The sequence below is a fragment of the Ailuropoda melanoleuca genome, unplaced genomic scaffold (genome assembly GCF_002007445.2).
Source record: "Ailuropoda melanoleuca isolate Jingjing unplaced genomic scaffold, ASM200744v2 unplaced-scaffold6751, whole genome shotgun sequence".
Lineage (NCBI taxonomy): Eukaryota > Metazoa > Chordata > Mammalia > Carnivora > Ursidae > Ailuropoda > Ailuropoda melanoleuca.
The window spans coordinates 165,973-175,393 of NW_023242181.1; the positions used below are offsets into that span (position 1 = coordinate 165,973).

General features: G+C 34.7%; 1 pseudogene; it reads right to left on the minus strand.

Moving 5' to 3' along the window:
- Positions 1-772: 772 nt before the first annotated feature.
- Positions 773-1,721, minus strand: LOC100470063 (annotated as a pseudogene).
- Positions 1,722-9,421: the final 7,700 nt, after the last annotated feature.

The following is a 9,421-nucleotide window of genomic DNA, read 5'->3' on the forward strand; positions in this document are numbered from 1 at the left end:
TATTAGTTAAGCACCAAACTAAACTATTCCCATCTGTTGCCATTTTTAGCCCTCACCAGGGCACTGAGAGGTAGGCATCATTCTATGCATGCTACAGCTAAGGAAACTAGGACTGCAATAACTTAAATGACTTGTAGAAAATTCGCTGGAATTGTACTTCAACGGCAGTTAGTTGAACCCACACTATTAGGCAGTTGCTCTCTGAATCGCACTACTAGATGGTAGTGGTATGATGAAGTGATGAAGCCAACTAATATATCCCATTAGTTTGTGGTTAATCAATTACACAAGTTGTATTCACTCTGATTCACCTGATAACCCTGTAAATATTTTGTGAGAGTAAGAAACACATATATGTTCCTTCTACAGTTCATTGCAGACATCTGGTTAGAAGTGAAATTTGAGGAGACAATAAAAGCAGAGAAAAGGTGGAGAAGAAAGTGGTGAGAGTTTGGATGCACCAGTGTGTGGCATCAAACTAAATGAAAAGAATGGAATGGAATAAGGTTTGATCAGATGGATGGGTAGAATGGAAGAATGGAAGAACCCAATTGATGGAAAAAGAGCAAAGAGATGCTTCAGAAAAGAAAAAGGCAGAAGACAGAATAATTCAGTATGAAAGGAGTTTTTTTCTAAGTTTAACTATAGTGCCCTAAATAGGAGTGTTACGATTTAATGGAAGAAAATCAAACAAGTAGGCTATCATCTCGTAACACATTAGTGGAAGAGTGATTATTTTAACCTCAAATTTCTCTGACTTCAAAAAATCACTTCAAATGCTTATGCCTCCTGTTTTTGTCCAAGTAAGTCCACTCCTGTCCCACAGTTTCTGCTTGGCTGACTTGATCTCTTTGTTACGAAGTATATAGATGAGGGGAAGCGGCATAGGGGTGATAATGGTGTCGAGTATGGACACCATCTTGTCCATAGAAAAATGTGGGGAAGGGATGAGTATAGATGAAAATACAGGGGTCAAAGAAGAGTGTTACCAGCATGAGGTGGGAGCCACAGGTGGAGAGTGCATTTCACCTTCTCTCCTTGGAATGAATCTTGACCAGGATAGTTGAGTAGGAAGAAACCAGTACCACAAAGGAGCTGGTAGAGATCAACTGACTGTTAGATACCATTACTAATTCAATAACAAATGTGTCTGCACAGGCAAGTTTGATGACAGGGGGAACATCACAGAAGAAGTTGTCCACCTGATTTGGTCCACAAAAAGGCAGACGGATAGAATCCTCTGGACAAGTAGAGAGCACAAACCCTTGCATCCAGGAGGCAGCCACCAACACAAAGCATAATCCTCGACTCATGATAGTGGTGTAGTGCAGGTGGTGACAAACTGCAACATAGTGATTATAGACCATCACTGTGAGCAGGAGAATCTCAGCGGCCCTGACAAAATTCAGAAAGAAGAGCTGCACAGTGCATTGGTAAGAGCGAATGAGCTTGTCATTATCAAGAAAGTCAGCCAGAAGCTTAGGTGTAGTTCCTGTTGAATAACATAAGTCAAGGAAAGACAGGTTGCCAAGAAGGAAATACATGGATGATGAATTCAGATAGTTATCAGAGGCCACTATGACCATGATGAGGACATCGCCTACTCAAGTTGGACACATAGAAGAAAGAAATAGTACAAATAATCCCAACTCAATAGATGGGTTCTGTGAGAATGCTAGCAGGACAAAGTCTCTCACCACCTCTGTTTGGTTTTCATCCATTTGACCTGGCTCCTTGATCAAAGAGATTAAACAAGGGGCATTAGTAACATTGGAAGTGAATGAAATATTTCACACCAAATGCAAGAATCTTCCCATTTCAAAGGAAATAGTTCTCTCTAGCATATATTCTTGTTGATTAGTTAGAAGAAACTATTTTCTCTTTAGCTGATACTGAATATGTATTCTTCAGTAATTTCCAACTTTAAGACAATAATGAAGTAGCCAAGATATTTTGGAGCATGAAGTCACCTGGTCTGGGGCCTTTAACTTCAACTTGATGCATCACCATCTTCCATTAATCAGTATTTCCCTTCTCTCTTCATTTTTACATTCAGTCTCAAGACGTAAGTTACTTTTCCCTGCCATACTCGCTTTTTTTTTTTTAATAAAAGTCTTCAGGAAAAAACCTCAGATGTAGAATTTAAGATTCCGTGGAACAGGCATTAGGATCTCTAGAAGTTTTCCTTCATATGGGAAATCGCCCTATGAAGATATTTAGGCTGCTATAGTAACCCTGTGCCCCTTCTCTATCATCATAACTCTTGTGGGGCTCTGCCATGTGCATGTGGCTGGAGGAAGGATCACTTTGGAGGGAGGAAGGATCATTTCACTTTGAGCTTATTGCTAGATCATTGACCCTTATGTAATTTTCCTGATTGCCCGTCTAGAATAGGTTTCTGTCCAGCTTATTGTGTATAACACATTTCTCATCTTCTGTACTAGTTGTGGAAATATGGCCACGGACTGCTCTTAAAGATAAAAATAGAATGATAAAAAGGTTATTTATGCATGCAGGTGACTCCCTCTTTTATTCTATCAAATTGAGTAAAAAGAACTTATTTCTCTGAGATAAAAGAATTAGCATTCCAGGGAGTGTATGTTTGTATTTTTTATGCATTCATATAAGCAATGGCTGGAAGGTGCTTCTGTATGTGATGAAATAGGTGGTGATAGTGCCAGGAGGAATGTGGCAGCTCACGATAGCTGCTGTTGACTCAAATTTTACAGTTATAAAGCACACACAGCAATATTTTTAGCAGTTAAGAGACATAGTAATTTAAAGTTTAAATACTAGTGAGTTTTCTTTATCTCATCATAGTTTATGCCTTCTCTATAAATTGAATATCTTTACTTAGGCAATTCAACAAGAATAAAAGTTTTGAAAAAGTAAATTAGTTTTAAACTAGATAAATTCCAGTTTAAATAAAACAATAAAATTTGCATATGTCAATAGAAATGTGCTTAACACTTGTAAATAACAAGAAATAATATGAAGAATCCGAAATTGTAATTATTATTTTGTTAAAATTATGTTTTCAAAAAGATGCATTAATCCGAGAAAATGAATATGTAATAAAGGGAAAAAGATACGGAAGTATATTTAAAATATGACAAAATCTTTATAACCAGAAAAATAAAACTATAAGCCACTAGATTAAAGGTGAAAGCAACAGTCTTCATAATTGTTGACTTTTATAGTTAGGACTTTCTTTTCACTTATTGATAGCTTTAAATTCGCTACAGTGAACTCTTATATTTATGATAAATACTTGAACTTTCTGTGACATAGTGTGGTTATGCATATCCACAGATCCTAGGACTATTTTATATGAAAATTTAATATTTGGAATTTGTTATTTTTCTGCAACTTAGTTATTATTAATTTACATTTACTAAATTTCAGGTAAAAATTCCACTTAATTAAAACCCATGTAACTTTTTTTCAGAGTAATAGTTGTTGTTTGTGTGTACATCAAACCTCAGATTTATGAAAAATGAGTTTTCATTAAAGGATTTGGTTTGCAAGAAGTATTTTACTATTTAAGTTTTAATGTTTTAAATTTTTTTTCTGATTACAAAGATAGTACTTACTGCTGAAATTTAGAAAGATGAAGAACATGAAGAAAACAATCATCCAACACCAAAATGGAGACACTGTTAACTTTAACTAGTCATATATTCTTAAAACCTTTGTTAAATGTATCACTTAAGTTAAATAATTGGTATATTATTATATGTGCAATGTGATACATCACTGTAAAATACCGTAATTGCCATTAAATAGTGATTTTGCAAGTGGGTACAGATGACAGGAACATGAAAAAAGGCTTTCAGTGGAACGGATCTTCAGTTCGATTACACACCTGTCTGTAAAGTGTAGATTTTTAGGTCTTTCAGTCACACATGCCTAGAATGCTAACAAAACAGAGGCATCCTAGACACTATAGAACCAAGACTAAACAAATTTGATGGAACCCCTTGGTTGCACTGGCCATTGTTAGGAAATTTGGTGTTTAGTGATTTAGGGATTCAGATACTTGCAGTCTAATCCCTTGCAGTCAAAGGGAATTATTAAAAGTGTAATCACAGCCTTTTGCCAGAAATTATTGAACACAGAAATATGTGTGTTTGGGGGTGATAGTGGGATGTGAGGGTAAAAGCCAATGGCTAGGAAAGAGAAGAAAAAAAGATAAGATAGTTGGAATAATGTCAGCTGGGTTACATTGGGAATTGTGTTCCCCACACCGAAGCATTCCAGTTGATGAGAGAATAATGAAACATTAAGCAAAGTTTGGCTGCAGGCGCCTTGCCAAAAACAGTACACCTTTGCTTTCATTCATGACTTTCTCCATATGGAACACCTTCTCTAATCAGAATTTTCGACCTTAGATTTTCTTTTTCCAAATTATAAGAACATGTAAAAGCAAAAATCTCTCCTTTCTTTCACTGCTACCCCTATGCCACTGTGTGGGATGGGGAAAGAGGAAGCGACAAGAGATTCATGGATGTTCTTCCATGTAGTACACGTAGCTCTAACTCATTTTCAGCTGATCCATGATACTTTTACAACATGGGTATGCTCTAATGAAGTACCCTGTTGATAGCATGCAGATCATCTGTTTTATTATTCTTACCAATACTGCTGTATTAAGCAATGTTGAATTTTGAATTTTGTTCATAGGTCTTTAGATCTTTATTATTATTTATAAGGGCTAAAGACCCGAGAGTGAAATTTCTGAGGCAGATGTTGACAGAATATTTTTTCTCCCAAAGTTGGTATGCTGCCTTATGCTCCCATGAGTAATATACATGGCACAAATTTCACACTCTTCTCAACACTGGATAATATCAGCCATTATTGTTATTTAATTTTAATTTTACAAATGCGATGGGTAAAAATGATACCTTGGTGTCTTAATTTGTGTTTGCCTTATCACAGTTGTGAATGAACATTTTTAAAGATTTATTGCACAAAGTAAAAAAAAAAGATTTTTATTAGTTACGTATTCTGAAGATTTCATGTTCATGTTGCCACTTTATATACTGAGTGTTTATGTTTTCATTATTAATACACAGAAGTTCTCTAGATTTCAAAGATATTGTATGATGCAAGTGTTTTAAATATTTACTTTTAGTGTAAATTTACAATCAATTGAATTTTTACTTATGTAAACTTCCAACCAAATGGACAATTAGAACATCAAAGAGGCAACCTCATGCCACCCTCTCAGGAACCCCTGTAGTTAACTTTTTTTTTTAAATGACTTCTATCACCTTTAATTAATTTTGAACTTCGTCAAAATGGGATTATATGATACATGCACTCTATATATTTGATTACTTGACACTATGTGAAATTTATCCAAACCATTATGTGTATAAGTATTTGTACATGTTTATTGCCAATGAAATGTATTATTTCATAATTTACTTACCCATGACCCTGTTGAACTTTTGGGTGGTTTCTCATTTTTGGAAAATAGAAATACAGCTGTTATGAACATTCCAATACATGTTTATTGAAAGACATAACACTCGTTTCTGTTGGATGTTTTATTAAGTGGGATTTTTTAATCCTAGAGTAGATACAGATTTAGTGTTAGAAACTGTCTGACATTCTTCAGGTGTGGTTGTACTAATTTACAATCTCCCCGCATTCTGTGGCTCCACATCCTCTTCCACACTTGTGTTTATCCATCTTTAAAATATATATTTGTTAGGGTCTCTGGGGTGGTGAAGTCAGCTAAGCGTCCAACTCTTGGTTTTGGCTCAGGTCATGATCTCAGCATCATGAAGTCGAGCCATATGTGCATCTCCCTCTCTCCCTATGCTCTCTCTCTCTTTCTTTCTAAAATAGATTTCTTTTAATTTTTTTATTACATTATATTAGTCACCATACAGCACATCCCTTGTTTCTGATGCAAGCTTCGATGATTCATTAGCTAGATGAATCACCTAAAATAGATTTAAAAATATATATATATACATATGTATTTTAGCCGTTCTGCTGTGTGTGTATCTGTGCTTTAATTTGCATATTCCTGATAAGTAATGATAGTGAATACATTTTTCATGTATTTCATGTGGAAATTTTTTTTGGTCAAAATTTTTATTTATTTTTATTTGAATATAATTGGCATACAATGTTACATTAGTTTCAGGTGTATAGTATCGTGGTTTAGCTTGTCTATATGTTATGCTATGCTCACCACAAGTGTAATCACAGTACCATTGACTATGTTCCCTATGCTATACCTTCCATCCCCATGACTTATTCATTCCGTAACTGGGAGCCTGTGTCTCCCATTCCCCATTCACCCATTTTGTCCATCCTCCCATCCTCCTCCCCTCTGGCAACTGTGTTTGCTCTCTGTATTTATGGCTCTGTTTCTGCCTTTTATTTGGAAATCTTTTTCATGAAGTGTCCATTCAAATTGTTTGCTCAGTTATTAGTTGGATCATGTGTATTATTTTATTGACTTACACAAGTTTTTTGTGTAATAAATGTAGAGACTATGGACTCTGAGAAACAAACTGAGGGCTTTAGAGGGGAAGTGGGTGGGGGAATGGGATAGGCTGGTGATGGGTAGTAAGGAGGGCACGTATTGCATGTTGCACTGGGTTTCATACACAACTAATAAATCATTGAACTTTACATCAGAAACCAGGGATGTACTGTATGGTGACTAACATAATATAATAAAAAAAATTAAAAAATGTATAATAAAATCCTTAGTTGGATATATGTTTGCAGTGATTTAATCTTTTCGATGACTTATCTTTTCACTTTCTTAGTGACATATTTTAGTAAACAGAAGTTCTTTAATGATGTCAAGTTTTTTTTTTATATATGGTTAAAAACAATTCTGTTTTAAGAACTCATCTCTCTGAAAATCATGAACATATTCCATTATAAACTAGATGCCTACATATTTTAGTTTTTACATTTGGGAATATGATCTATTTTAAATTTTGTGTGTGGTGAAATCTCTTCACTTAATTTCTCTGTTATGTATTTTAATATTGAGAGGAAATGTCTTATCATTTTTTTGTTAGATGCTTTTTCATCTTTAGGACAGTTTAGAAATATTGTAAATTTTTTCCTTTAATTTTTTTCTAGATTGGTTGTAGCAAGTTTGCTAAATTCACATAGCATAAATATTGCATTGAATCTGTAGTTTACTGTTAGTTATGTGGATATCTTAACAATATTAAGTCTTCAATTCCATGAATGTGCAGGATATACTTATATTTATTTGTGTCTCCAATTTCTTTGTCCATGTTTATAGTTTTCAGTGTACAAGCTTGTCACCTCCTTGCTTAGATTTATTCCTAAGTTGGTTTTTTTAATGCTATTTTTAATGAAGATGATTTCTTAATTTCTGTTTTGGACTCTTATTGTTAGTATATAGAAATGCAGGTGATTTTTCTTTTTAGTTTTTATTGAAATTCCAGTTAGGTAACATACAATGTAGTATTATTTTCAGGTGTAAAATTTAGTGATTCAGCACTTACATACATCACCCAGTACTTACCACAGCAGTGCAACTCTGTTTTTTGTTTGTTTGGTTGGTTGGTTTTCTGTCCTGCAACTTTGCCGAATTTATTAGTTCCAGAAGTGGTTTTGATGAAATCTTTATGATTTTCTTTTTTTAAAAATTTTTTATTATGTTAGTCACCATACAGTACATCCTTAGTTTTTGATGTAGTGTTCCATGATTCATTGTTTGTGTATAACACCCAGTGCTCCATGCAATATGTGTCCTCCTTAATACCCATCATCAGCCTATTCCAATCCCCCACCCCCTCCCCTCTGAAGCCCTCAGTTTGTTTCCCAGAGTCCATAGTCTCTTGTGGTTCATTCCCCCTTGTGTTTACCCCCCCTTCATTCTTCCCTTCCTTCTCCTACTGATCTCCCTGCTATTTCTTATTTTCCATAAATGAGTGAAACCATACGATAACTGTCCTTTCTCTGCTTAACTTATTTCACTTAGCATAATCTCCTCCAGTGCCGTCGTCCATGTTGTGCAAATGTTGGGTAATTGTTCTTTGTGATGGCTCAGTAATATTCCATTGTATATATGGACCACATCTTAATCCATTCATCTGTTGAAGGGCATCTCGGCTCCTTCCACAATTTAGCTATTGTGGACAATGCTGCTATGAACATTGGGGTGCATATGGCCCTTCTCTTCACTACATCTGAATCTTTGGGGTAAATACCCAGTAGTGCAATTGTTGGGTTATAGGGTAGCTGTATTTTTAACTTTTTGAGGGACCTCCACACTGTTTTCCAAAGTGGCTGTACTGACTTGCATTAAGATACTGTAGTCTACAAATATATAATTTTATTTCTTCCTTTCCTTTATAGAAGATACCTTTTGTCTCTCCTTCTTATGTAATTGCTTTGGATTTTACTTCCAATATCATGTTGAATAGAAGTGGTGAGAATGGGCATTTTTGCCTTATTCCTGATCTAGAGGAAGAGCTTTCAGTGTTTCACCATGTTAATATTAGCCATGGCTTTTCATAAATGATGTGTTGAGATACTTTTCTGCTTCTATGCCTTGTTTTTGTTTTTAATTTTTATTCATCTTTATTATTGATGCATAATTGACTTAACAGTGTTCTATTGGTGTCAGATTACAATATCTTAATTCAGCAATTCTATATATTACTCAGTGCTTACCACAATAAATGTAGTCACCATCTGTTGCCGTACATTATTTCAATATTATTGACTATATTTCTTAAGCTATACTTTTCATCCCCATCACATTTATTTTATAACTGGAAGATTGTGCCTCTTAATCTCCTTCATCTACTTCACCTGTCCATCCCCCCACCCACCACCCCTCTGCCAATCATTAGTTTGTTCTCTGTGTTTAAGAGTCTATTTTTTGGTCCATTTCTGTGGTTTTTAAGATTTCACATGTAAGTGAAATCATATGGTATATGCCTTTGTCTGGCTTATTTCACTTAGCATAATACCTCTGGGTGCATCCATGTTATCACAAGTGGTGATGTTTCATTCCTTTTTATGGCTGAGTAATATTGTTTTATATATATAAATATATCTCCATTCATCTATTGATAGATAGTTGGGTTACTTCCCTATCTTGGCTATTGTAAAGAATACTGAAATGAATGTCAGGTTCCTTGTATCTTTTCAAATTAGTGTTTTTGATTTCTTTGGGGAAATACCAGAAGTGGAATTACTGGATCATNTTGCCTTTGTCTGGCTTATTTCACTTAGCATAATACCTCTGGGTGCATCCATGTTATCACAAGTGGTGATGTTTCATTCCTTTTTATGGCTGAGTAATATTGTTTTATATATATAAATATATCTCCATTCATCTATTGATAGATAGTTGGGTTACTTCCCTATCTTGGCTATTGTAAAGAATACTGAAATG